This window comes from Dendropsophus ebraccatus, chromosome 2 (assembly GCF_027789765.1).
Source record: "Dendropsophus ebraccatus isolate aDenEbr1 chromosome 2, aDenEbr1.pat, whole genome shotgun sequence".
In the NCBI taxonomy this organism is placed as follows: domain Eukaryota; kingdom Metazoa; phylum Chordata; class Amphibia; order Anura; family Hylidae; genus Dendropsophus; species Dendropsophus ebraccatus.
The window spans coordinates 202,901,997-202,927,369 of record NC_091455.1 but is presented as its reverse complement, the minus strand read 5'-3'; the positions used below and the strand labels follow the sequence as shown (position 1 = coordinate 202,927,369).

The window sequence follows — 25,373 nt, the reverse complement described above, 5'->3', positions numbered from 1 at the left end:
TGCCTGGAAGTGTGTCAAGACAGGTGCCAGCGACTTCCGAACACTCACACAATACAGCCGGGGTATTTCCTCCTGGGAAAGCTGGGTGACTGACTGCCATGCTTGCAACGACTTTCCCAGGCTCCTGTACATCTCTGTAGTGATGAAAACCTGGGATGACCAGGAGGAGTAAGGCCGGGTTCACACTACGTTTTTGCAACAAAAGGATGGAAAGACAGATACATGTGTGTGCCTCTATTTTGATCTGTTTTTCCACTGACTTCTATTATATAAAAAAAAAAATGGATCAAATGCCTCCGTTTTTTTAACGTACGCAAAAATAAGGTCAAGTAAATTTTTGTGTACATTTAAAAAACAAATGCGTTTTGTTCTGTTTTTTTATTTATTATAACGGTCAATGGAAAAAACAGAAACGTAGGCACACAAATGCATCCTTCTTGTCCGTTGTTTGCAAAAACGGTTCGCAAAAGCGTAGGGTAAACTCAGCCTAAGGCCAGGTTCTCATCACCATTTTGCTCTCTGTTTAATGGATCAATTTTCTGAAAAAAAAAACAGATGTTGTTGTATGCCATCCGTTTTGATACGTTTTCCGTTGACATTATATTAAAAAATTTTTATAACATACACAAGAACGTGGTTGACCATGTTTTTCTGTGCATTTTCCAAAACGGATACAGTGAGACGGATTGTAAAATTGTGATGTGAACGTCACCTTACCTGAGGATCGGAGGGAAGCGTCACTGCAGCAGAGCTTCCATCTGTATGTACGACAGACAGGAAACTGGTTACATTTATTTATAAACATCTGATACATTAGGCCATGTTCACACTCTGTAAGAGAACGGCTGTTCCGTGACCCGGCGGGGTCACAGAACGGCCGGTCTCAGAAAAGATCATCCCAGCCAGTACTGTAGTACCAGCCGGATGATCTTTAGCACCGCTGAGTTCTGATGCGGGGGCATCCGTGCGCGCCCGCATCAGAACTCCCCACTGCACACTATGGAGTGAGCGGCCTGAGCTGCTCACTCCATAGTGTGCACTGACAGAGTTTTCTGCGGCCTCTATTCATTGAATAGCAGCCACAGAAAACTGACATGTCAGTTTTCTACTGCGTCGCTAGGGATCCCAGCTGGAGTGTACACATTAATAAGACACCACTACATCTGCAAGAGTTGTTATTCAGCTTTCCCAGATTCCAGAATGGCAAAACCACTGAGTTGTCCAGGAAGTAATCCACTCCTTGCCTTTTACAGCAGTACCTGGTAGTAAGGTGGCCACCAATAAGACTACCACTACCAGACGGATGATTATCCAGCTTTCCTAGACTCCTGAGCGGCAAAGCCACCCAGCTATGCAGTGATAAATTACGTGCTATCATCCCACTGTTATCCATTGTGATGATCCAGAATAAGACTGCAACTATATGTCCATGAAGGGTTGTTATTCAGCTTTTCTGGACTCCTGAATGACAGAGCTATCTAGTTTGCATCAACAGGCGCTGTCACACAGCTTTCTTAGACTCCTGAATGGCAAGTCTACCTCTGTTATACTGAAGAAGGGAGCAGGATTGCTGTTCTGGATAAGGGAAGTTTGGGGGACCACTATTACAGTCATCATGACTGAGTTCATTAGAGATGTTCATATCCATCTTTCCCAGACTCCTGAATGGCAGATCTGCTCAGTGATAGGATATGTCTCTTCTTCCCAATCACTTCTGTATTTGGCAGATTTGCCTTTCAGGATTATAGAGAGACTTCCCAATAGCCTCTGTATTGGTTGTCACCCAGCTTTCCCAGAAGCAGATAGGAAGCTGATGAATGAACAAGAGGCCGCTCCGAGAGGAGGAATTTTTAGATTTAAAGGGACAGGACGTGTTTTGTATTCAGGAGCTCACACCTAGAATAGCGGATTCTGGAGCGTTCTCCGTGCGGACACACAGCTTTCCTTGTGTAAAATAAGTTAAAAATAACGAAAAAAGGGAAAATCTCTGTCAATAAATGAGAGAGCGGCCGAGCCAGGAGTCGGTGGTCAGACATGGGGGAACCCGAGGGTTTCCTGCAAGACAAGCCTGTAAAGTGTGGGGGCTATTAATGCTGATATTGTTATACAGGGGCGGCACAGTCAGCGGCTGTAGGGGGCGGCACAGGCGGGGCCCCTTCTCTCTTACTCCTCTTCCTCCAGGATTTGGTGTTTTGTTTTTCAAATAAATTAATATTTAAAGGGAAATAAATGAAACAGAGAGTCCGACACAGAAATGATTCCCCCCGAACAGCTCAGTCAGATTTATAGATCAATGTAAGAATAAGGATAATGAGGGAATGAACACAACCCCCACCCCACCACCCACCCCCAACCCGTGTCACCTCCTGATGGGGGGAGAGCTCCTAAATAGATAGATAAATAGATAGATAGGAGATAGATAGATAGGTAGATAGGAGATAGATAGATAGATAGATAGATAGATAGATAGATAGGAGATAGATAGATAGATAGATAGATAGGAGATAGATAGATAGATAGATAGATAGATAGATAGATAGATAGATAGATAGATAGATAGATAGAAGATAGATAGGAGATAGGTAGATAGGACATAGATAGATCACACTGAGACCAGACAAGGTTCATAGAGCAGCACGGTGCCTGGAGCTTCATTTCCGGCCCATCTATTTCTTCTTTACCCTTAAGAAACATTTTTGGGCTTGTGAGTAGATACATACAGCACCTTTATTGTTATGTATCCAGGGGATCAGGACCTACAATGAATCCCCAGCACTGAGCCTGTGACTGCACCAAAGCTTCCCTGACCTCACTCAGGCCGCAATGTTCTCATTATTGATGCCTAAAGCCGTGGAAGTCACACAGGAGAGAGTGTGAAATTCTGTCAACTCCTGCGATATTCCCTGTCCTCTCTATGTTGACTATTAAACATCAGAGGGAGAAGAGGCAGTCTGACCAAATTACAGGAAAATTCCAGTTACTGCTTTACAGTCAAGCAATAAAAACAAAGTACTTCTGAGAATCACTCCTATAATCCATCAGGATGGAGAGAACCCTGTCCTCTAAGAAGAGCTGGATCCTATGCCCCCTATATACAGGAATACAACTATCATAATATACATGAATATAACTACTATAATACTGCTCATATATACAAGAATATAACCTCTATAATACTGCTCCTATATACAAGAATATAATTACTGTAATACTGCCCCCTATATACAAGAATATAACTACTATAATACTGCCCCCTATATACAAGAATATAACTACTATAATACTGCTCCTATATACAAGAATATAACTACTATAATACTGCTCCTATATACAAGAATATAACTACTATAATACTGCCCCCTATATACAAGAATATAAGTACTATAATACTGCTCCTATATACAGGAATATAATTACTATAATACTGTCCCCTATATACAAGAATATAACTACTATAATACTGCTCCTATATACAAGAATATAACTACTATAATACTGCTCTTATATACAAGAATATAATTACTATAATACTGCTCCTATATCCAGGAATATAACTACTATAATACTGTCCCTATATACAAGAATATAACTACTATAGTACTGCTCCTTATATACAGGGATATACTGTAACTACTATAATACTGCTCCTATATACAAGAAAATAACTGCTATAATACCGCTCCTATATACAAGAATATAACTACTATAATACTGCTCCTATATACAAGAATATAACTACTATAATACTGCTCCTATATACAACAATATAACTACTATAAAACTGCCTCCTATATACAAGAAAATAACTACTATAATACTGCCTCTATATACAAGAACATAACTACTATAATACTGTTCCTATGTACAATAATATAACTACTATAATACTGCTCCTATATACAAGAATATAGCTACGATAATACTGCCTCCTATATACAGGAATATAACTCCTATAATACTGCTCCTATATACAAGAATATAACTACTATAATACTGCTCCTATATACAGGAATATAACTCCTATAATAATGCTCCTATATACAGGAATATAACTGCTATAACATACAATTCTATACATATTCCTCATACTTTCTATCATCTTCTTCCTCATTATTCTCTTCCTCTCCATCATCATCCTCAGTACTCAAGGTCAGTAATGACACTGTGGAGTTGGTGTGTAACCTCATGCCCCCCTCCTGTGACCTCTGACCTCTGGCACTCCCAAGTATCTCAGCATGGATCTCAGTGTATTTAGTGATATGACAATCCGGCTGCACTATACCCACTGTGACAGGAGGGGGCGCCCTCCCTTGGGATGAAAAGTGCTTTGTAGGGTGATAGGTGCCAACTGGTGACATGTTACTCTGTGGTCCTCATAGATACTGATCCTCGCCCCCCCCCCCCCCCCCCCCCCCCCCCCCGCCCCCGGGTTACGGATACAGCCTCATTGTCCCGGTGACCTTAGATACCTTGCTATTGATCAGTAATTGAGCAGGAGACTGTGTTCATGTAGTTATAGTGAGGTCTCTTCCCTGCAGCTCTGGGGATACAGACCTCCTCGCAGCAGTTTGACCCCTCAGTGTTTGCTCTGGGCTTTAAGCCAATTCATTTGACCAAACAATGTGATACGTTTTGAGTATTGATCCAATCGGTTCTCCGTCCAATACAATACACTGGTGAATAGACTTGTAAATTACAAAACATCAGATGGAGAATCCTAATAGTGGATGACGCTCCGATCAATTCCAATCGTTACTCGTCTTCCTGTAGGTTTATCTCTGTATACTGCAGCATCAATATACAGATCTGTTTTTCACAGCACTGGAAAAGCTGGGTGGAAACATGACAGTGATCTGACTCACTCTAAAGAGTGGAGAACCTTAATGGTACATTACCGCAAAAAGTCGCTGCTCCTGAAACCAAGTCGCAGTGTTAAACCTCTCCTTTATGCCCCTCTGATCTCCTTTGTGCCCCTCTGATCTCCTTTGTGCCCTTCTGATCTCCTTTGTGCCCCTGTGTTCTCCTCTGTGCCCCTGTGTTCTCCTCTGTGCCCCTGTGTTCTCCTCTGTGCCCCTCTGATCTCCTCTGTGCCCCTCTGATCTCCTCTGTGCCCCTCTGATCTCCTTTGTACCCCTCTGATCTCCTTTGTGCCCTTCTGATCTCCTTTGTGCCCCTGTGTTCTCCTCTGTGCCCCAGTGTTCTCCTCTGTGCCCCTCTGATCTCCTCTGTGCCCCTCTGATCTCCATTGTGCCCCTCTGATCTCCTTTGTGCCCCTCTGATCTCCTCTGTGCCCCAGTGTTCTCTTCTGTGCCCCTCTGATCTCCTTTGTGCCCCTCTGATCTCCTTTGTGCCTCTGTGTTCTCCTCTGTGCCCCTGTGTTCTCCTCTGTGCCCCTCTGATCTCCTTTGTGCCCCTCTGATCTCCTTTGTGCCCCTCTGATCTCCTCTGTGCCCCAGTGTTCTCCTCTGTGCCTCAGTGTTCTCCTCTGTACCCATCTGTTCTCCTCTGTGCCCCAGTGTTCCCCTCTGTGCCCCAGTGTTCTGCTATGTGCCCCTCTGATCACCTTTGTACCCCTCTGGTGTTCTATGTGCTCCTCTGTTCTCCTCTAATCTCCCCTGTTCCTCTCTGTTCTCTTCTGTGCCCCTCTGATCTCCTCTGCTCTCCTCTGTGCTCATGTTTTCTCCTCTCTTCCACTCTCATCTACTCTGTGCCCCAGTGTTCACCTCTGTGTCCCTCTATCCTCCTTTGTACCCCTCTGTTCTCCTCTGTGCCCTTCTGATCTCCTTTTTACCCCTTTGATGTCCTCTGTGCCCATCTGTTCTCCTGGGCCCTTCTGATCTCTTGTATGCCCCTCTTATCTTCCCTGTGCCCCTCTGTTCTCCCGTATGCCCTTCTGATCTCCTCTGCGTCCCTCTGTTCTCCTCTGTTCCCCTCTGTGTCCTTGTGTTCTCCACTGTGCCCTTCTGATCTCCTCTGTGCCCCTCTGATCTCCTCTTTGCCCTTCTGAACTCCTCTGTGTCCCTCTGATCTCCTCTGTGCCCCTCTGTTCCTCTCTGTTCTCCTCTGTGCCCCTGTGATCTCCTCTGTTTGGTTCGCTGCTTTCCAGAATATCCAAAATTTATTAAAAATTTGCGAACTCAGCAAATTCAACTTAACAAATCTATACATACCTCTCTGCGCTCCCCCTGGTGTCCTCTTCTGTGTCTTAAGGCGCGCGTTCAGCCAACCATTGAGGAACTGAGAAGAGACAGCACAGCGGCCAGTGATCGGCTGAGGGGGCTGTCACTTTCGAGACACAAGAGTGACAGCCCGCTCAGCCAATCACTGGCCTTGGTGCTGTGCATTCTCAGTTACACAGCGATTGACTGCGCATCGACTGAAGACACGGAAGAGGATTTTTTTTTAACAAATTTTGAAAAAATTTGCTTTGTCAACTAATCAAATTTTTGCTAAATATGCTGTGAATTCAGATTCTGTTTTACTGCTGGAACTGTGAATGAAATGATTACTGATGCTGTAATATCGCTGTTGCCATTTGAGCTGTGCACTGTGTTGTCTTTTGAGTCCTGTATGGTGCATGGATCTGTATATTATCAGGATGGCGGTGTTATGGAGCACAGTGGCATCATCTATGATTGACAGGACACAGATGAGCGGCTTTGGCACGTACAGGTGCCACCTATTGGCACTGCTTTGGCAAGAGACAGGCTGAGAGATTTGCTGTGTCACCACATCTGCCCCGTTCCGGCCCGCACCTAGGGTGAAATAAATTTGCTGAGTTGTGACAAGACAATTCTCCGCCATCTACTGCCTATATTACCGCTCATACCTCACCTTGTCTGACAGCTGGCAGTGCCACCGGGCACCAGGAGCAGGTCGTAGCATTAATACTTTATAGTCTGATCCTCATAGCATTAGCTGCCAGCACCGTGACACCGACAGATGGGCCGCGCTCCAGACACCGGGCACCGCTACCAGATTCTAATCTCTGTAAAATAAATCAACGCCATATATAAAACAACATCCTGCGACACATCAAGGGATACATAGGAATACTGGGGGGGGGGGAAGCATTGTATATAGGAGCAGTATTGGGCTATGTTCACACTACGTAAAAGTACGGCCGTTGTTGTCGATGGCAACAACGGCCGTACTTTTACAGAGGTGGAACAATGCCTGTTGTTCTATGGGATCCCATATGCCACCGCAAACAACTGACATGTGAATTCCATCCGCAGAAAGACCTGTCAGTTCACACAGTGAAGCGAGCGGCTCCGGCCACTTGCTTCACTGTGTGCTATGGTAAGCTCTGATGCGGGCGCGCGCTGATGCGCCCCCATCAGAGCTCCGCAGCCGAAAGATCATCTGGCCAGAGACCGGCCGTTCTCTTACGTAGTGTGAACATAGCCTTATAGTAGTTATATTCTTGTATATAGGAGGCAGTATTATAGTAGTTATATTCTTGTATATAGGAGCAGTATTATAGTAGTTATATTCTTGTATATAGGAGCAGTATTATAGTAGTTATATTCTTGTATATAGGAGCAGTATTATAGTAGTTATATTCTTGTATATGGGGGCAGTATTATAGTAGTTATATTCTTGTATATAGGAGCAGTATTATAGTAGTTATATTCTTGTATATAGGAGCAGTATTATAGTAGTTATATTCCTGTATATAGGAGCAGTATTATAGTAGTTATATTCTTGTATATAGGAATAGTATTATAGTAGTTATATTCCTGTATATAGGAGCAGTATTATAGCATTTATATTCTTGTATATAGGAGCAGTATTATAGTAGTTATATTCTTGTATATAGGAGCAGTATTATAGTAGTTATATTTTTCTATATAGGAGCAGTATTATAGTAGTTATATTCTTGTATATAGGAGCAGTATTATAGTAGTTATATTCTTGTATATAGGAGGCAGTATTATAGTAGTTATATCCTTGTATATAGGAGGCAGTATTATAGTAGTTATATTCTTGTATATAGGAGCAATATTACAGTAGTTATATTCTTGTGTATAGGGGGCAGTATTATAGTAGTTATATTCTTGTATATAGGAGGCAGTGTTATAGTAGTTATATTCTTGTATATAGGAGCATTATTACAGTAGGTATATTCTTGTATATAGGAGCAGTATTATAGTAGTTGTATTCCTGTATATAGGAGCAGTATTATAGGAGTTATATTCCTGTATATAGGGGGCAGTATTATAGTAGTTATATTCTTGTATATAGGGAGCAGTATTATAGTAGTTGTATTCCTGTATATAGGAGCAGTATTATAATAATTATATTCTTGTATATAAGAGCAGTATTATAGTAGTTATATTCTTGTATATAGGGAGCAGTATTATAGTAGTTATATTCTTGTATATAGGAGCAGTATTATAGTAGTTATATTCTTGTATATAGGGGGTAGTATTATAGTAGTTATATTCCCATATATAGAATCCAGTATTATAGTAGTTATATTCTTGTATATAGGAGCAGTATTATAGTAGTTATATTCCTGTATATAGGAGGCAGTATTATAGTATTTATATTCTTGTATATAGGAGGCAGTATTATAGTAGTTATATTCTTGTATATAGAAGCAGTATTATAGTAGTTATATTCTTGTACATAGGGGCAGTATTATAGTAGCTGTATTCTTCTGTATGGAGGGTACTATGTACTGTATATATAGTTGTAGTGCATTCCCTGCATACTGTTTTATTTCGTGTTGTTTCCCCTTTGAGAACATTCCTCCAGGTAACTCTTTTGTCTTTCAGTAATCTGGTAAATTGTTCCTGTGTTCTAGGCCTCCATTATGGGATCTGGTAAATAACACTTTGCGGCAGATCTTTCCTTCACATGACTCGGTACATCATTATTATAACAATCTTGCTGGTGCTCATTTACCACTTTGACGGGATAATTTTGGAATTATGAGATTCCTTGTTGCTATTTTCTTGTTTGCTGCAGTTCTCATTGTGGTTTGTGTACATTCTGTACATCTGACATCATCCGCGTAATTGCAGTGTTGAAAGAAACAAAACAAAACCAAAAAAAACTTTTTCTTTCTTTATCCTTCTCTTAAACCACCCTGTGCACTGTCCGTTCTGACTCACGACTCTGTGGCCGGTCACTGGGAGTCTCAGAAACTTTTGTAAACATCATTGAGCGAAGCTCCTGAGGTCTTCTGGCTGATTAATGGTGCGAAACCCTTTGGGTCCTATGAAGCTCCGAGTTGGCTGAGAACCTCCTTGCTCATCGCATTTTTTCTGGTATTTTATTAGGTTTCATTGAGGCCTAGAATATTCTAAAAATATTCAAAAAATTTAGAGGAAGTAATTGCGGAGTAATGAGCCGTTCCCGCTCAGGGATATTACTCGAAATGTAACATTGAAGAAGTTTATAGTCCCTGGGAGAGAAGCCTTAATGCGGCCCACATGTTCCTCCCCGTATAGGAGAAGGATTAACCTCCGTCCTTCCTAATAACAACACCAGATTTGTTCCGGAACCTTCTCCGCATCTGATAAGTGAAGACGTCGTCATTGCTTGCGGATGGAGCCTTATCCTTATTCTCAGTATCCCCAAACAAATTTGCGGCCGAGACTCGGAGTGGAGATAAGTTTTTCAGATTTGTTCCCCCCCCCCCCCCCCCCGGTTGAGTCGGCGGTGCAGCCATTATTTCACTGGCGACTGATTCTAATTGCTGGCGATTAACCTCACGCTTGGGTTTCAATAAGAATCATTGTTCGCGATGCATGAAATGCTGCGCGCTCTGCTCCCCGTATAAAGTGCCGCCATTAAGAGCGTCTGACCAGGAGGCTGCGCGTTTTCTTAACTTTTTAGCGATATTGTTATCAAGAGCTTGTACAAGGAAGAAATTCCAAAACGTGGCAGAATATTTAGAAAAACCTACTAGGAATTATCATTATTAATATCGGGCGTGTTGTCGGAACAAAATCAACTGGTGGCAGAAAGTTATGCAGATTTGTAATGTACTTCTATTTAAAAAAAAATCTCAAGTCTTCCAGTACTTATCAGCTGCTGTATGTCCTGCAGGAAGTGGTGTATTCTTTTCAGTCTGACACAGTGCTCTCTTCTGCCACCTCTGTCCATGTCAGGAACTGTCCAGAGCAGGAGAGGTTTTCTATGGGGATTTGCTACTGCTCTGGACAGTTCCTGACATGGACTGCGGCACAAATAGTTCTCCTTCATAGTTATATAGATTTGTAATTTTTTTTTTTAATTTACAGTCTTCCTGTACTTATCTGCTGCTGTATGCCTTGAAGGAAGTGGACAGGAACTGTCCAGAGCTGTAGCAAATCCCCATTGAAATCCTCTCCTGCTCTGGACAGTTCCTGACATGGACAGAGGTGGCAGCAGAGAGCACTGTGTCAGACTGGAGAGAATACACCACTTCCTGCTGGACATACAGCAACTGATAAGTATGGGAAACTTGAGATTTTTAAAAAAGAAGTAAACTACAAATCTATATAACTGTCTGAAACCAGCTGATTTGAAAGAAAAAGATTTTTGCCGGAGCACCCCTTTAAGGTAAAATAGGAAATTATTGAAATATGTAAATATTTAACATTTTAATTTCAACTTTAAATATTATTTTTATAATAATTATTATTTTTATTTGTCTTCTTCTTCATTATTATTATTATTATTATTATTATTATTATTATTATTATTATATTATGAGTTATATAAATGATACGACCTAATAGAGATGTCTCCTGGGACAGTGAGATGACGCAGAACGTCTGGGATAATCTCCTGCCTGTATCTGGGCCTCTTAGCCGGCCGGGGGGCATATACTTTTCATAATATTTTCCTTCCTCCTCCTCTTTTCATTACATTCATCTTGTGGCCTCTGAATGAAAATAAAGGAATTAGCAGCTCGTCTGATGATATCACATAATGGCTGCAGCTTCTAGCAGGGATCACAGCGTTGACGTGCGACCTGCCAGTCCGGCCAACGTCCCTGGTGACATGTTATTGTAGGATCCATTGCCTGGATTACTGGGGCCGATATTTCTGTCTGATGTTCTGGACCTGATCCGTCATAGCACATCCCTGACTATTAGGAATATAGGATAGATAGATAGATAGATAGATAGATAGATAGATAGATAGATAGATAGATAGGAGATAGATAGATAGATAGATAGATAGATAGATAGATAGATAGGAGATAGATAGATAGATAGATAGATAGATAGATAGATAGGAGATAGATAGATAGATAGGAGATAGATAGATAGATAGATAGATAGATAGATAGATAGATAGATAGATAGGAGATAGATAGATAGATAGATAGATAGATAGGAGATAGATAGATAGATAGATAGATAGGTAGATAGGAGATAGATAGATAGGAGATAGATAGATAGATAGATAGATAGATAGATAGATAGATAGATAGATAGGAGATAGATAGATAGGAGATAGATAGATAGATAGATAGATAGATAGATAGATAGATAGATAGATAGATAGATAGGCAAAATGCTACGAAACTGCAGTCTGTGGATGGATGCCTAGCCTTGGTGGCCCTTGTCTTATATCGTTATACTCGCCACAGAGTTAGACTTTGACTTATAGGGGCCACCCTGGTGTTTCCCTATTTAGGTCCCAAAGCTCGCTACAGAGTGAGGACCTGAGGGACTACGTATCAGGGTGGTTTGGTGCTCTCCCCACTAGGAGGCACCCTTGGCAATGGGCTTCCTTCTCTGGAGAGAGGGATATCTGGCTATTCCCGTGTTTTGAGACTCGTAACTGAGGCTCCACGGACCCCTTTTTGCATATTCAAATTTTGTATGGGACAATCAATGGAGACTCGTAAATGAGCACTCCATTGGAATTTTTCACTGTTCTCCCTGAGTTCAGTGATTGTTGTGTTTTGTAGATAGATAGATAGATACTCAGAACCAAGGGGGTTAATACAAGGAGAGATAAGCAGATTTTCATCTTCCCTTATCTTCTCCCTATGGAGCTTCGGACTCTTTACAGCCTAGAGAAGAGAAAAAATCGAGTGAAAATGTCTTTCCTGTGTTCAGATGGAGGATTGTGGAGATAAGGATTAAAAGTGCGACTTCTGCGCCAAAACTGCGAATTGATGATGAGCGACTTGTGAGGCGCGATGTCTGGTAGAAGGGATATATTCCGCCTCCGGGGAGTTCTGCCTTCTATATAAAGGATTGTTATAAGCCGAGGTGTAGATGTCACCCTATAGAATTATCTATGATTGTAGTGTTTATAGATGTATTATGTATGGAGCCGGGTATGGAAGGTTCCGGAACAAACAGATGTAACATATATACAGGGGAATGCGAACAGGAACCAGTTATTACGAGTGTAGATTGATTGATTGATTGATTGATTGATTGATTGATTTAGAGGTTAAAGGTAAGAGAACTGGTCACTTTTCCCCTGCTCTATGGATGTTTGCTCAATGTCTTTAGTAAAATACCTGACGTGTATGATTAGTTTAGTTACATTGGGCGAGATTTATTAAGATCAGTTTACTTTTACGGCAGCTTTAAATAAAGCCTTGTCCCCATTTTCCCACCCAGAAGAGATGCATGCCTCTTAGTAAAGCTGGGGCAAAAATAAAAAAAAAGTCTGCCCCCATTGTGTTTTTTGTATAATTGTGACTTAGAGGACCATCAGCTGCTGGGCACACAGTTGCCCTGGTTACACATTCCAGGGTCCAGTGCCCAGTCCTGCCTTCATCCTCTCCAGCAGGGTCGGCCTTAGGGTAAATGGCACCCTATGTGAAACCTTTTTTCGATGCCCCCCCCCCCTTAAGGTAACATAAAGCATCTTCAGCCTCCCACCCCTCCAGACAACCCCCACCCACCATGCACACAACTTCCTGCCCCCCCCCCCAGCAATACACACAACTGCCCTCCCAGCCATTCACGTAACTACTACTTCCCCCTCCAACAATACACGCAACTACCCCTCAGCCATAGAAACAACTACCCCTCAGCCATACAAACAAGTACCCCCACAGAAATAGAAACAACTACCCCTCAGCCATACAAACAACTACCCCCTCAGCCATACAAACAACTACCCCTCAGCCATACTAACAACTACCCCCCTCAGCCATACAAACAACTACCCCTTCAGCCATACAAACAACTACCCCCTCAGCCATAGAAACAACTACCCCCTCAGCCATACAGACAACTACCCCCTCGCCATACAAACAATTACCCCCTCAGCCATACAAACAACTACCCCCTCAGCCATACAAACAACTACCCCTCAGCCATACTAACAACTACCCCCTCAGCCATACAAACAACTACCCCTTCAGCCATACAAACAACTACCCCCTCAGCCATAGAAACAACTACCCCCTCAGCCATACAGACAACTACCCCCTCGCCATACAAACAATTACCCCCTCAGCCATACAAACAACTACCCCCCCGGCATACAAACAACTACCCCCTCAGCCATACAAACAACTACCCCTCAGCCGTACAAACAACTACCCCCCCCCCCCCCAGCCATACAAACAACTACCCCCTCAGCCATAGAAACAACTACCACTCAGGCATAGAAACAACTACCCCTCAGCCATACAAACTACCCCTCAGCCATACAAACAACTACCCCCCGCTATACAAACAACTAACCCTCAGCCATACAAACAACTACCCCCCGCCATACAAACAACTACCCCTCAGCCATACAAACAACTGCCCCCTAAGCCATAAAAACAATTACCCCCTCAGCCATACAAACAACTACCCCCTCGCCATACAAACAATTACCCCCTCAGCCATACAAACAACTATCCCCTCAGCCATACAAACAACTACCCCCTCAGCCATAGAAACAACTACCCCCTCAGCCATAGAAACAACTACCCCTCAGCCATACAAACTACCCCTCAGCCATACAAACAACTACCCCCCCGCCATACAAACAACTACCCCCTCAGCCATACAAACAACTACCCCTCAGCCATACAAACAACTGCCCCCTCAGCCATACAAACAACTACCCCCCAGCCATACAAACAAGTACCCCCCCAGCCATACAAACAACTACCCCTAAGCCATACAAACAAATGCCCCCTAAGCCATACAATTACCCCCTCAGCCATACAAACAAGTACCCCTCAGCCATACAAACTACCCCTCAGCCATACAAACAACTACCCCCCGCCATACAAACAACTACCCCTCAGCCATACAAACAACTACCCCTCAGCCATACAAACAACTGCCCCCTCAGCCATACAAACAACTACCCCCCAGCCATACAAACAAGTACCCCCCAGCCATAGAAACAACTACCCCTAAGCCATACAAACAAATGCCCCCGCCCTAAGCCATACAATTACCCCCTCAGCCATACAAACAAGTACCCCCCCAGCCATACAAACAACTACCCGCTCAGCCATACAAACAATACCCCCCAGCCATACCCCACTGCGCTCCGGCAGACAGACAGCAGAATAGATCACACACCCCAAAGGCTGGCCCTGCTCTCCAGCAGCCACAGCCCGCACAGCTCTGAGAGTCGGGTTGTGACATCACCATGTTATACAGGAAGTGACATCACCATGGTATCCAGGAAGTGACATCACCATGTTATCCAGGAAGTGACATCACCATGGTTTCCAGGAAGTGACATCACCTTGTTATCCAGGAAGTGACATCACCATGGTATCCAGTAAGTGACATCACCATGTTATCCAGGAAGTGAAGCCTTGATGCAGTTGTAAGTGCAGGGAAAAGAAGCACTTTATAAGCATTTCCCGTAATAAGTGTATATTGGGGATTTGTATAACTTTTGAGGGGCAGTGCTATACTTTAATAAAAATTTTGTCCCGTCTTCTCCTTTCACTCACTTTGTCTTGGAGCTGTAGAGATGAGATGATAATACTCCATGTGCTCAGACCTCCTGGAGGTCGCAGTATAGTGGTATGGAGGTGATAGCCCAGGATAGTGACGCAGAGGTGATGGCCGCCGCCTTGTTATACTGTGCGTCCAGTCTGCAGAGGGTTAATACGAGGAGAGATAAGCAGATTTTCATCTTCCCTCATCTTCTCCCTATGGAGCTTCGGACTCTTTACAGCCTAGAAGAAAAAAATCGGGTGAAAATGTCTTTTCTGTGTTCAGATGGAGAATTGTGGAGATAAGGATTAAAAGTGCGACTTCTGCGAATTGATGATGAGCGACTTGTGAGGCGCGATGTCTGGTAGAAGGGATCTATTCCGCCTCCGGGGAGTTCTGCATTCTAGATAAAGCATTGTTATAAGCCGAGGTGTAGATGTCACCCTATAGAATTATCTATGATTGTAGTGTTTATAGTTGTATTATGTATGGAGCCGGGTATGGAAGGTTCCGGAACAAACAGATGTAATGATAGATTGATAGATAGATAGATAGATAGGAGATAGATAGATAATAGATAGATAGATAGATAGATAGATAGATAGATAGATAGATAGATAATAGATAGATAGGAGATAGATAGATAATAGATAGATAGATAGATAGATAGATAGATAGATAATAGATATATGATACATTCAATACTTCTTACCTCCACACACTGTACATATATTTCAGTTACTTCTCTTTTTCCGTCTCTATAGTGCTGCAGTTTATTACCGCCATATACAGGGGCTCATACATTATTCCACTGGCAGGAGACATGTTGGTTTCTGGCGCGGGGACGCCGCTATATGTAAATATTTGCTGCGTTTCATTTAATTGAGGTGACGGCGGCGGATCAGCAATTACACCGGGCACTTCCTCCAGGCTGCTGCGCCAACGGAAACGCCATATTTACTCTACTGGGCTGGGGGGGGGGGGGGGCTACCTATATACACAGGGTCATCATGTGACTTTCCTCAAATAACCCTGATAATTGTGCAGGCAGTCCTCTCCTAGGTATGATTCAGGATGGCAGCATGGTGACTCAGTGGATAAAATTGTATGAAGGCTCAGTGGTTAGCATTATACATTGACTCAGTGGTTAGTATTGTACAGTGGCTCAGTAGTTAGTATTGTACGATGGCTCAGTGGTTAGTAATGTATGATGGCTGAGTGGTTAGTAATGTATGATGGCTGAGTGGTTAGTAATGTATGATGGCTGAGTGGTTAGTATTGGACGGTGGCTCAGTAATTAGTATTGTACGATGGCTCAGTAGTTAGTATTGTACGATGGCTCAGTGGTTAGTATTGTACGGTGGCTCAGTAGCTAGTATTGTACGATGGCTCAGTAGTTAGTATTGTACGATGGCTCACTGGTTAGTAATGTATGATGGCTCAGTGGTTAGTATTGTATGATGGCTCAACCCCCAGACTCACCCACTCGCTGCAGCCGCCTGGAATAGCGGCAGCAGTGAGCGGGGAACGAGGAGCAAACAAGCCCTGATATCGATCGTTTGCTCCTCTCAGACGGCCCGTGGAATAGGGCCTTAAACTTGCTCTCTATCACTCTCTTTTTTTCTGTCCCTTCCCCCATCTCTTTTTTATCTGCCCCCTATTTATTCCTCCTTCTGCCTCTCCCCTCTCTCTCTCTCTTCTTCTTCTCTCTTTCTTTCTCACTCTCTCTCTTCCTCTCTCTTTCTCTCTGCCTCGTCTCTTTTCCCCTTCTTCTCTTTGTTCTCTTTCTTATTTCTTTTCCCTCCCTCCTTTCCCACTCTTCCTTTTCTTTCTCTCTCTCTTAACCGCCTATTACACAAAATGATTATCGGACATATTCGGTCGATATCGGCCGTTACGAACGATACTCGTCTAGTGTAATAAAAGACAACAATCAGTACACATGAACGATATCGGCTGATCATTGTCTGTCGTTGTCTTTTAATATGTTAAAAGACAAACATGTGGTGTCCCACCACAGGTGTTTCGTGTTTCTCTTTTACACCTGGCGCAAAAGCTTCTTACTTTAGCTTCAGTGATGATGAGGGTAGTGTTCTAGAGTTTCACCACTAGGCGTCAGTATTTTGTATGTATGCTCTTATGTATTGCACAGCTGAAGCTAACAAAGGGTTACTGTTTTATGTGTGCCGTCTGCTTTTGCTGATCTATAGGAGATGTTCTTTACTTCTAACCTATCACTTCTTGCACACATTCCTTTCCACCACTGACAGGGTACCTTACTCAGCCCCTGTAGGAAGTTACTTGGTGGGAGGAGGTGTAGCATCAGTTCTGATCCAGATTCTCCTTTTCCATCTCTCTTTTCCTTTTCTCTTTCTCACTCTTCCTCTGTTCTTGCTCTCCTCTTCTGTATCTCTCTTGCTCTTTGCTATCTCCCTCTCCTCTCTCTCTCCCTCTTCTCTCTCTCTTCCTCCCCTCTCTTCTGTCTGTCTCAATCTGCCCCCTCTCTTTTCCCCCCTTCTTCTCTCTGTTCTCTCTGTTCCTACTTCCCCCTCCCACCTCTCTATCTCACTGTTCCCTCTCTGTCCCTCTTCCTCTTCTCTGGCCCTGATCTCCCTCTCCTTCTCTCTCTCTCTCTCTCTCTCTCTCTCACTCTCTTTCCTCCTCTGTCTCTCTATCTCATCTCTGGCCCTCATCTCTCCCTCTTTTCCCTCTTCTCTCTTTCTCTGTCTCTCTCCTCCTCTGTCTCTCTTCCTCATCTGTGCCCCTCATCACTCTCTTAATCTCTTCTCCCTCTCCCCCCACCCCCTCTCCCTTCCTTCTCTCTCTTTCTCTCTCCCTCTCCCTCCTCTCTCTCTCTCTGCCTCCCTCTCCCTTCCTCCTCTTTTTTTTTCTCCCCCTCTTCCTTCCTTCCTCCTCTCTCTTTCTCTCTCTCTCTCTCTGTCTCCCTCTCTCTCCCTCCTTTTTCTTTTCTCTCCCTCTTCTCTCTCCCCCCCCTCCCTCCCTCCTCTCTCTTTCTCTCTCCCTCCTCTCTCTTTCTCTCTCTCTCCTCTCCTTCCCTCTCTCCCTTTCTCCTCCCTTTTTCTCTCTCCCCCCTCCCTTCCTCCTCTCTATTTCTCTCTCCCTCTCTCTCTTTTCTCTCCCTCCTCACTCTATCTGTGTCCTTCTCCCTCCTCTCTCTTTCTTTCTCTCTCTCTCCTCTCCCTCCCTTATCTTTCTTTCTCTCTCCCTCTCTTTCTCTCTCCCTCCTCTCTCCCTATTCTCTCTGTCTCCTTCTCCCTCCCTCCCTACTCTTTCTTTCTCTCTCCCTCTCTCTCCCTTCTCTTTCTCTCCCCCTCCTCTCTCCCTCTCCCTCCTCTCTCTGTCTCCTTCTCCTTCTCCCTCCCTTCTCTTTCTTTCTCTCTCCCTCTCTCCCCCTCCTCTCTCCCTCTCCCTCCTCTCTCTGTCTCCTTCTCCCTCCCTCCCTCCCCTTTCTTTCTCTCTCCCTCTCTCTCCATTCTCTTTCTCTCACCCTCCTCTCTCCCTCCTCTCCCTGTCTCTCTCCCTCTCCCTCCTCTCTCTCTGTCTCCCTCTCCCTCCTCTCTCTTTCTCTCTTCCTCTCTGTCTCTCTATATACGTCGATCTCCAATACATCATATAGGTACCATTCAGGTATCAGGTAGGTTTTCAGTTTTTCCCTGTGACCTCTGGGCATTGTTCTCACCATTGTCTGTGCTGGCGCACACTGCCCACCATTGTTTATCCTCCTATAAATCCTTCAGCCTCCTATAATTGCAGTTTAATTCCTCTTCCTTATAATCCCGGTGATACATTGCATCCTGTTGTGATGTAACCTGAATGGATGGGATAATAAGCGCCCCTCCCCTTTTCTGATGATCTGCAGAATATTACACCTATGAGCTGCAGATGATCCCCCAGACTCCTGTCTATTGGATTGGTGTCCCTGTCAGCTGCCATCTCCTATGTAAGATCCTTGGAGGTGTGAGGCACAGGATGCCTCCTGAATGGCAGCAGCCCAGACATTCCCCAGTTTCCTCTATTATTCATGACTTCTTTTATACGTTGTGCATTGGGCCGTGTTACCTACACCTGGCAGATGTTATATTTGTCACAATCTCGTAAGTGACGCCTTTTATAATCCGCGCACGTCCGGCCTGGATTGTTTTCCTGATGACTAGGACAAGATCTGTAACGTGTTACTGCCTCTTTAAGAAAAATCGCAATGTCAGCGGTAGAAAAACCGCAGAAAAGCCGCATTTTTCTTTTCCATCCGGAAAAGTTTTTGGTGGGGCTGGGGTGCGGCTATAGTCTGCAAACCATTTATTAGACTGTAAGCTCTGGGGTCAAGCAAGTGCATGGAGTAAGAATGTTTATGAGGAGGACGGCGACACAGTTCTGTGCACGATCCCCGTCCTGCTGCTGCTGCAGGGGCCCCACGGGCTGCGGCCCAGGCACATCTGGAGCCCATTGGCGCAGTGCACAGTGAGACCGCGGCTGCGGGTAGAGCCCCAGCATCGTATGTCGTCTGTCTTTACGGGCCGAGAGGAGGGAAAATAAAGAAGAAGAAAATAGTCCCACATGTGGTCGAAAGTTATGAGTCGGCGACTCATTTGGAAAGAATCGCACGGCCGCTAATTGTGCCGGATCTGGGTTGGAATTAGTGGGGACGGCAGAGAAATCTTTCCGCTCGTACGTTGTTTTTACAGAGAGAAGGAAAGTGTTTATAGGACACGTGATATGTACAGCCTCAGATCTCTATATACTCTGTATATACTCTATATAGGGGGGGATTTATCAAACATGGTGTAAAGTGAAACTGGCTCAGTTGCCCCTAGAAACCAATCAGATTCCACCTTTCATTTTCAAAGAGTCTGTGAGGAATAAAAGGTGGAATCTGATTGGTTGCTAGGGGCAACTGAGCCAGTTTCACTTTACACCAAGTTTGATCAATGTCTCCCAATATAGGGGGAGATTTATCAAACTGGTGTACAGTAGAGCTGGCTCAGTTGTCACTAGGAACCAATCAGATTCCAGTTTTCTCTTCTCACAGACTCTTTGGAAAAGTAAAGGGGGTAATCTGGTTGCTAGGGGCAACGGAGCACCAGTCCTGATTTCATGTTCTCCCTCAGGACCTCACTTTCCCATACAGCCCTCTGCTGGTTCAGTGTCTGTATAGCATCTTTCCTCATGGAGCATGCTCACTATACTCTCCTATATTACTAAAAAAGGATAAAATACAAAGAGGAATAAAAAGACTGAAAAGCTGATATACAGTTATGGCGGTGTGGGAGGAACCATTCCGCGTCTCCCCAGGGGATGATACATTTTCTTACCGTGAATTGAACAGTGGTAACATATCGCTCTCTTTGGATTTACACTAATCTTGATGGATTAGACAATCTGCATTGATCCGTCGGCGTACGAATCTACAACATCATTTGGTTTTTATGGAGCAATGGGCGACACGATCAATACTGTCAGCAGGGGCCGCAAAGCGAGAGGAGATTGATGACCGGGCGGGGGGTGATCTAAACAGGGCAAATGGGTGACCTGGAGTTTGGTAATGTCAGCACAAAACATAAGAGAGAGACCCCAGTAGTGACAGCAGCGGACCCCGGCACCGAATGTATTCTATAAACAGTATAGGCTGTATAATGAAATATAATAAGAATAATACAATGAAGAATAACATAATAGCATAATAATAACATAGTATAATAAAAAAAATACCATGGAGTGTAAGGGTGCGTTCACACCTACAGGATCTGCAGCAGATTTGATGCTGTGTTCAGTTATTTACATGAAATCTGCTGCAGAAAATCAGCTGCAGATCCTGTAGGTGTGAACGCACCATTAAGAAGCATAATACAATATAGTGCTATAAAGTAGCTAATAATATGCCGAAGTGTACCGTTATACACAGTACAATGTAATATAATAGAAAGTATAATATAGTATAGTATGGTATAGTGTTGTATAAAACTGAATAAGACAGATATCAGTCACATATGGTGTAATGGGGAGGTTATATCAGGGCTGCAGCGTTATAAGAGGAAAGGCAGATATAAGTCACATAGGATGTCATATCTCTGGAGGTTATATCAGTCACTGGAGTGTTATAATATGAACGGCTGATATCTGTCACATATGATGTAATGTCTGGAGGTTATATCAGCGCCGGAGCATTATAAGAGAAGTGTCTGATATGAGTCCCATGTGATGTAATGTTTGGAGGTTATATTAGTGCTGGAGCGTTATAAGAGGAGCGGCTGATATGAGTACCATGTGATGTAATGTCTGGAGGTTATATTAGTGCTGGAGCGTTATAAGAGGAGCGGCTGATATGAGTACCATATGTTATAATGTATGTTAAATTGATATCAGTGTTGGAGCGTTATAAGAGGAGCAGCTGATATAAGTCACATATAATGTAATGTCTCTGGAGGTTATACCAGTGCTGGAGTGTTATAAGAGGAGCAGCTGATGTCAGTCCTATAGGATGTAATGTCTCTGGAGATTTGTTTGTTTCACATTGTCATTGTGTATCTGGTACAGTTTTATTTTTATCTGATGAATTACAGGTTGGCATTAGCTCTCCAAGCCCAAGGGAATAGCAATCCTTCAGCCTTGTGTCCCCTAGGGGTTTCCTCCACAGGGTTTTTTTCCTCTCTGGAGTACTGGAGGATGACTGAGTCAAGGACTATCTTTATATTGCACCATTATCATAGGTTTTGCTGTGGTTTAAGTTTAAGTGCGCAAAAAAACCCATACATGGCATATTTATCTACTGTCACAGCTTTGGTTTGGTGGTTCAGGAGTCAGGTGGTAGTTGCAGGCATGTTATGGTGGACTTTATAACTAGAGATGAGCGAACCTCATCCCTATTTATAACTCATAGAGGATGCTAGACCTCATGGTGGTGAATAGGCTGAGCCTTGGTGATGTCATCCTGAGGTAATAGTGATGTTATTCTAAGGTAATGGTGATGTCATCCGGAGGTAATGGTGATGTCATCCGGAGGTAACAGTGATGTCATCCAGAGGCGGGCACGGTGGTTCAGCACAGGAGTAAGGATCCTCAGTAGGGCCATTGGTGTCCTGATAGTGGACTGGGTCTGCTAGAATGTCATGCAGTGGTGCCACAATATAAGTGTGTTTTATGCATTTATTTCATGATCTGTGTTTCTTGTAGTTAGAGTTTGTTTTCAGGGGAACAAGGATCGGTCCCATATAATAAAGTCAGAGGTTCTCTACAGAATCCCCCGGCTTTGCAGTGAGAGATGTATCCGCCTTGTGTATCTCCTCAGTGTTATCTCGGAGCAGATGAGATGTAGCAGGAGGAGCAGAAGCGACCGGTTGCATCCTGCGCTGCATCACCGCTGATTGCCACCATTCAGGCTGACTGACTATTCACTAGTGAATGATCGACGCCTCAAACCCTGATGAAAATTCATGAAAGGAGAAAATATACAACTGAGATCCCACTGCCTCCGCCGGATGATTGAGTCACTGACAAATCCCAAGTAACAGGCAATGAATTACACAAGAGTGATATCATTATCCTCAACAGGAACTGCACAGTACCACTTCTCTTATTCTGTATATATATAAACACTGCCCAGTACCACTTCTCTTATTCTGTATATATAAACACTGCCCAGTACCACTTCTCTTATTCTGTATATATAAACACTGCACAGTACCACTTCTCTTATTCTGTATATATAAACACTGCACAGTACCACTTCTCTTATTCTGTATATATAAACACTGCACAGTGCCACTTCTCTTATTCTGTATATATGGACATTGCCCAGTACCACTTCTCTTATTCTGTATATATTGACACTGCACAATGCCACTTCTCTTATTCTGTATATATGGACATTGCACAGTACCACTTCTCCTGTCCTGTATGCTGGGTATTATACCATATGGGCAGTGCACAGTACAACTTCTCCTGTCCTGTATGCTGGGTATTATACCATATGGGCAGTGCACAGTACTACTTCTCCTGTCCTGTATGCTGGGTATTATACCATATGGGCAGTGCACAGTACTACTTCTCCTGTCCTGTATGCTGGGTATTATACCATATGGGCAGTGCACAGTACTACTTCTCCTGCCCTGTATGCTGGGTATTATACCATATGGGCAGTGCACAGTACTACTTCTCCTGTCCTGTATGCTGGGTATAATACCATATGGGCAGTGCACAGTACTACTTCTCCTGCCCTGTATGCTGGGTATTATACCATATGGGCAGTGCACAGTACTACTTATCCTGTCCTGTATGCTGGGTATTATACCATATGGGCAGTGCACAGTACTACTTCTCCTGTCCTGTATGCTGGGTATAATACTATATGGGTAGTGCACAGTACTACTTCTCCTGTCCTGTATGCTGGGTATAATACTATATTGGCAGTGCACAGTACTACTTCTCCTCTCCTGTATGCTGGATGTACATCTACATCTACCTGGAATATATGGTGGTTTCGCCATTGCCAGAGTGTTCTATGTTCTGAGCTCCTGGATGGGAAAAGAACTCGTGTCCGCCGGTGCCTGTCACAGCCCATTAATGAGAGGGGACGAATGTCGCCAAATGTCATGTGACTGCGCCGCTCCTGCAGGGATACGGACAAGCCGCTCGCTCTGCTCACAACGTGGAAGCGTTACATTTCTCTATGCGATTTCTGCAAAGTTCCCTGCAGCAAAATGGCGGGTTGTGCGATAAAAAGTACAAGGGATGTCTGATAGATTCCGAGCGGGAAAGCGGTGACTGAGGGGGACAGGTCACAGGTGCAGACTGTGCGATCATCATCGTCTTATCCTCCAGAGCTGCTCTCACTATCCTGCCGCTAAATCATGTCTTATCCTCCAGTCACCTCCAGAGCTTTAAATATTGTAAATCTCACAACAGTACTTATTAGTTGCTGTATGTCCTGCAGGAAGTGGTGTATTCTCTCCAGTCTGACACAGTGACCTCTGCTGCCCCCAGCAACTGTCCAGAGCAGGAGAGGTTTTCTATGGGGATTTGCTACTACTCTGGACAGTTCCTGACATGGACAGAGGTGGCAGCAGAGAGCACTGTGTCAGACTGGAAAGAGTCCTTCAGGACATAAAGCAGCTGATAAGTACTGAAAGAAGGAAAAGACTGGACTCAGTGACTGCAGAGAAGGAGGAGACTGCCCATAGTGACTGCACAGGAGGAAAATACTTCACATAGTGACTGCACAGGAGGAAGAGACTGCACACAGTGACTGCACAGGAGGAAGAGACTGCACACAGTGACTGCACAGGAGAAAGAGACTGCACACAGTGACTGCACAGGAGGAAGAGACTGCACACAGTGACTGCACATGAGGAAGAGACTGGACACAGTGACTGCACAGGAGGAAGAGACTGCACACAGTGACTGCACATGAGGAAGAGACTGGACACAGTGACTGCACAGGAGGAAGAGACTGCACACAGTGACTGCACAGGAGAAAGAGACTGCACACAGTGACTGCACAGGAGGAAGAGACCGCACACAGTGACTGCACAGGAGGAAAATACTTCACATAGTGACTGCACAGGAGGAAGAGACTGGACACAGTGACTGCACAGAAGGAAGAGACTGCACACAGTGACTGCACAGGAGAAAGAGACTGGACACAGTGACTGCACAGAAGGAAGAGACTGCACACAGTGACTGCACAGGAGAAAGAGACTGGACACAGTGACTGCACAGGAGGAAGAGACTGCACATAGTGACTGCACAGGAGGAAGAGACTGCACACAGTGACTGCACAGGAGAAAGAGACTGGACACAGTGACTGCACAGAAGGAAGAGACTGCACACAGTGACTGCAGAGGAGGAAGAGACTGCACACAGTGACTGCGCAGGAGGAAGAGACTGCACACAGTGACTGCACAGGAGAAAGAGACTGCACACAGTGACTGCAGAGGAGAAAGAGACTGGACACAGTGACTGCACAGGAGGAAGAGACTGCACACAGTGACTGCACAGGAGGAAGAGACTGCACACAGTGACTGCACAGGAGGAAGAGACTGCACACAGTGACTGCACAGGAGGAAGAGACTGGACACAGTGACTGCACAGGAGGAAGAGACTGGACACAGTGACTGCACAGGAGGAAGAGACTGGACACTGTGACTGCACAGGAGGAAGAGACTGGACACTGACTGCACAGGAGGAAGAGACTGCACACAGTGACTGCACAGGAGGAAGAGACTGGACACAGTGACTGCACAGGAGGAAGAGACTGGACACAGTGACTGCACAGAAGGAAGAGACTGCACACAGTGACTGCACAAGAGAAAGAGACTGGACACAGTGACTGCACAGGAGGAAGAGACTGCACACAGTGACTGCACAGGAGGAAGAGACTGCACACAGTGACTGCACAGGAGGAAGAGACTGCACACAGTGACTGCAGAGGAGAAAGAGACTGGACACAGTGACTGCACAGAAGGAAGAGACTGGACACAGTGACTG

The 25,373-nt window shown here is 44.3% G+C and overlaps 1 protein-coding gene across 3 annotated transcripts in view; it reads left to right on the top strand.

Moving 5' to 3' along the window:
- PTH1R (parathyroid hormone 1 receptor) overlaps nt 1-25,373 on the top strand; it is a 156,392-nt gene that overhangs the window by 43,768 nt on the left and 87,251 nt on the right. The window contains exon 1 of one of the 3 annotated variants that reach the window (XM_069959166.1): nt 14,624-14,709. The exons of the other annotated variants lie outside the window; for them this stretch is intronic. The gene's annotated coding sequence lies outside the window, so the exon portion shown is untranslated. Of the gene's footprint in view, nt 1-14,623; nt 14,710-25,373 lie in introns of those variants that run through there. 3 annotated transcript variants of the gene reach the window in all.